Source organism: Montipora foliosa, chromosome 10 (assembly GCF_036669935.1).
Source record: "Montipora foliosa isolate CH-2021 chromosome 10, ASM3666993v2, whole genome shotgun sequence".
Taxonomy (NCBI): Eukaryota; Metazoa; Cnidaria; class Anthozoa; order Scleractinia; family Acroporidae; genus Montipora; species Montipora foliosa.
In genome coordinates, this window is record NC_090878.1 from 19,167,305 (window position 1) to 19,172,304 (window position 5,000).

General features: G+C 40.0%; 1 protein-coding gene across 2 annotated transcripts in view; it reads right to left on the minus strand.

Annotated features, from left to right (window-relative positions):
• LOC137974450 (tetratricopeptide repeat protein 28-like) overlaps nucleotides 1–5,000 on the minus strand; it is a 38,346-nt gene that overhangs the window by 12,172 nt on the left and 21,174 nt on the right. The window contains exon 3 of one of the 2 annotated variants that reach the window (XM_068821455.1): nucleotides 1,413–2,597. The exons of the other annotated variant lie outside the window; for it this stretch is intronic. The gene's annotated coding sequence lies outside the window, so the exon portion shown is untranslated. Of the gene's footprint in view, nucleotides 1–1,412; nucleotides 2,598–5,000 lie in introns of those variants that run through there. 2 annotated transcript variants of the gene reach the window in all.

The window sequence follows — 5,000 nt, forward strand, 5'->3', positions numbered from 1 at the left end:
AGTATCGACTCAACCAAAACACTGGTGCATGCATTAGTAACGTCTCGCTTAGATCATTGTCATGCGCTTCTCTATGGCCTACCTGATTATCTTATTCAAAGACTACAATATGTCATGAACGCGGCGGCCAAAGTTATCACTTGCAAGCCAAAGTTTGATCATGTCACATCACTACTTATTGAGCTACACTGGGTCCCCGTCCGTCAGCGTATTGTTTTTAAGATCTTACTGTACACCTTTAAAGCACTCCATGGTGCGACTCCAACGTACCTGACTGAGCTCATCAGTCCTTATATCCCCAGGCGAGCTCTTAGGTCTGCTGACTAACTTCTATTGGAACAGCCAACGCACAAGCATAAATTGATCGGGTTAAGGGCTTTTTCAGTGTGTGCGCCTTATCTCTGGAACTCGCTTCCATTTGAGATTAAGGACGTTCGCGCGAAAAATTTTCAACACTGATTTTTTTCTGAAACTTTTACCACTGTAAGATGATGAGTTAGTTATGTCAGAAATGTAAAAAAAAAAAAAAGGGGGGTCACTGACTTCGTTTTGGAAAGAACATGCCCGGAAAGACACCCAAAATGTGACAAAATCGGGCTTCGTTAGCGAATAAGGCCAGTGTCTGTAAACCCAAATATATAGCAATTACATCTTTGAAGTGAAATCGTCTCTGCCAAATATTGTTTAAGTGGACTTATTAAGTGAATTTAGTCAACTGGTGAGGTTCCTTAAAGATCAAGTTCGCATTTAGCGACCACAGTTTCACGCGCCTTGCAGCCGCAAGATGGCAGGATTTGATGTCCCGTGAGCAGAAATCTTGAAATTTTTTTAACTTCCCACATTGATTTTTTGTTCATTTTTGGACAACGTGGAGATAATTGTAAATAAAATCCGTTTCTGGAAAGAAAAATAGGGGTCACCGACAGTCCAAGACTGTTAAATCCAGGCAAAACTATAGCAATGGCCTTTTGCCCTGTCATTTCTCATTTTATTTCTTAGCGCGCGCGCTCGTGTATGACGTGGCGAGTGCATTTGCGTGCGCAGTAAGGATGCGCAGAAACAATTGGCGCGAACGTCCTTAAAAGCAGCGCGTCTGTCTTTATCTGTAAAGCTAAGCTTAAGACCTATCTTTTTCGACAAGCACATTTTTAGACTTTCATTTTTACACTTTTGATTTCATCGATTCTTGGATTTTTTTTATATTTACTATTTTTTAGGATTTTTTATATTTATTATTTTTTAGTGTATGGATTATAATTTATTTGACACTGTAAAGCGCATTTGGACATTAGGAAAATGCGCTATAGAAATAAATTATTTATTATTATTATTATTATTATTATTATTATCATTATTATTATTATTATTATTATTTTACTACTAATATTATCAGACGCAGACAAGGATCAGGAATAATTAATAGGAATCTCGTTTATTAACAGCTATCATGATGCGTTAATACAAGGGCAGTAAAAATACAGAATATACAGGCGGCGTACATCGGAGACTGCAAAGCTATACTGTAAATAACAAGTATACAATGAAAAGTATTCTGAACATTTCTGGAGGAAAGAAAATATAGCACAACTTAGAAAAGCTTACAACAAAAGTTTATTATAACGCTCATATCAATACTTCTCGAATGAGCAAACATCATCCTGACACCCTTGATAGTCGGGACGGATTACATCACATTAGCGTACTAGTACGAATGTCAAAAAGGAAATCTTACAGAAAGGTAGCGAGAGATGCCGTCGAGTGACCTTGAACTGCGAGAAATGTCTGCATATATCCGGCTACAAATAGTCATGCGCACTACCAGACTATACACACCTAAGTGTGAATACCGAAACACCCGAGCTACAAGAGCGTACATTTGTCGCAGAAACCAAATACACTCTTGCGCGACTATACGAATTCGTTTATCAGCTAATGAATTAATACAGGATTATAGGCAAGCTTGAATTTTTTGGAGGAGAAAAATAAAGTGGTGAAAAACCTGTTCACTGCTTGTTTGAAAAGTCAACAAAATACTCTCCTTTGTAACTACGCTCAAGTTGCCATTTGCGCGGATTATATCGACAGACAATAAAATGGACATCGTGATCTCCTCGCAATTCTCTGTAAGTAAAGCACTGGTGAGTCAGTTTTCTCTTTTAAACCGCGTTAGAGTTTTCATGTGCTATTTACAAATTAACTAGACTATGACTAAATCACCTCCAATTTGTCAATAATACTTCACTTCACCGCCCGTTTGAATTAAGAGGTTTCCTAGTTAGTATGCACTGGTCAATCTATGCATTGATCGTAATCTCCGAACAAGTTCGCATTAAAAGCTCAAAAGGCCCATTTAAACGGTTTCAACATTCATTCAACAAAGTTGAAAGGATGTTGAGCAAATGTTGGAAGCAAGTTGTGCGGAGGTCGTTCAAATGGTCTTAACATCGCGCCAAAAATTGAGCCAACCTTTGGTCGTCGAGGAACTAAGAACAAGAAACCAGACTCTCGCGTCCACTTACGGCCACGTGTGAGCATGCGTGCGTTCTGCAAAATGTTGAACGAACTGTTTAAACGGCCTCAGCTCCATCCAACATTTTCTAAAACAAAATAAATGTTGAATGAAAGTATAAATCAGTTTGAATTTGATAAAACACTCTTTCAACAAGCTTTCAACATTTTTGTTGAAGGACCCCTGTTCAAACACTCCTAACATTTGGTTCAACAAAATGTTGAATTCATGTTGAAGCAAAAGTGGAAACCGTTTGAACGGGCCTTAAAACTAAAGGCCGAGATACTCTGGGCGACAAGTCGCAGCGACAGGTCTCTGGAACAAGCTGCTCCGTGTTTATTACTTGCAAAACAAATCACTGCGACACAACGTCTGTTCGGTGCACAAGCAGTGATCTTGTGTGAGGAGGGATGTGAAATAGTTTTCTCATTCAATATGACGGACCATATGGAGCTCACTCATTGATTCATTCATATTTGTTGCAGGAAGTGTACACACGGTGCAACAACCGCTGCTTTCGCTAATTTTGTCGCCGCGATCAGTCGCACGAATTCAAACTGGTTTGAATTCGTGCAACTGATTGCAGCAACAAAATTCTGCTGCCGCGACAATGATTTTCACAAAATTAACGCGTGTCACTCGTGGCGAATTGTTGCGGCGACTTGTTCCTAAGACGTGTCGCAGCGACTTATCGCCTAATGTGTCCCGGCCTTAAAGAATCAAACATTTCTTCTCATTATAATTAATGGGTTCACACTAGGCACTAAGTCTGTCTTAGCCTAAGTCCGCTTAAGCGTTCAGACATATCTAGGAGACAAATTCTTTCCGTGCAGAGCTGTCATCATTAACGATAAAAATAACAGATAAGGTAACTAACATCATAAATGTGAAGAAGTATAGATCAAAATGAGACCGAGAAGCCGTAAAATCGCTGTAATTGCGACTGTTGTCTGTTTATTAAATTTACAAAGGTTGAGAGAGTAAGTGAGTGACAGGCCTGCACGGAGTCCTCGTGTGGTTTTGGCGGTCGCCTCTCATGATAGCCTTACAGTTAGATTTTTGATCTAACAAGCGTATCCTTTAGAGATTTACCTCTTTTGTATGATATTATCGGAGGTTTCAAAAAAATAGTTTTCAGCAAAGACTGATTTTGCATTAGACTTCAGGTTTCTTAAGTCAGCCTTAAAGGTCGGCACACACTGTGGGACTTGTCGCAGGGACTCGTTGCAGGGACCAGTTCTTGTACAGTTTAGACGGTGGGACCAACTGCGGCGACAAATCCCTTTGCAATGGTGGCATGATACAAAAAAAGCAAAGTTCGAGGCGTTTATCCTCTAGTAAGACGCAGCGCAGGAGCGGTCTCAAATGAATCGCAAATCGTTAAAATTACTCAAATTTACTCAGCGGCCAAATATTGTTATCGATACAGTTAACTGGTGATCGGGATTCGGCTGCACTGAAAAAAGAACAAACTGTTCGATCAAGAACTCGAATGTAGTAAAATACAGCGGTCAGCGGTCAGCTAAGATGGCGGATGCAATACTATCAACTGCGTTCAAACTCCTTGTCTTGTCACTGTTTTTCCGCCTAAAACTTAATAATTTCTATATAACATCATCAATTAACATCAATTCCACCGACTGGTCAAATTCAATCAGCTCAACAAGACCAATATCCATAGGATTGGAAGCTTATCGATCTCGACGACGAATCAGCCAAGCAGGCGCCATTTTGGATTCATGCCCAGAACTCGGCTCTCCTCGTCAATTACTACTTAGTCTACTATTAATGGCTGGCGATATCAGTATAAATCCAGGGCCGCAGTGGAAGTTTCCTTGTGGGTTCTGCTCAAAACCGGTTAAGCGAAATCAACGAGGTATTCAGTGTGATAATTGTGATCGATGGTTCCACACTCGATGCTGCAAAATCGGCGATGAAACGTATAAAACTCTTGGACTTTCATCGTACATATGGATATGCTGCGACTGCAATGCTGCTAAGTACTCAACTGCACCATGCAATTCTTTGCTGGACTCATTCAACTCACCTGGATACTTTTCTCCAATTGCAAATCTACAACAAACTGAAACCTCAACTACACATGTAAACAATCAACAGACTGGAACTACATCTCCACTCGCATTTCTACAACAAGCTAAAACAACACCTCTACGCACATATAAGCCAAAAGATCAGGCTATCAAACAAAGAAAATATCCCTGTGGTATCTGTAACAAGACAGTGACATGGAAACAAAAAGCTATTAGATGTGAAAACTCAAGCTGTGGAAAATGGTACCATACAGATTGTCAAAATGTGTGCTCTATCGATCATGAACATCATCTTGACAACACATGGATATGCCCAGATTGTGCTTTGCCAAACCAAAGTGCAAGATTGTTTGACCTCCACCTATCACAAACAACCTTTGAGAATTCTTCGTCAATGTACAACGCAGACGGAGATTCCTGTAACAGCTCCTTACTCTTTC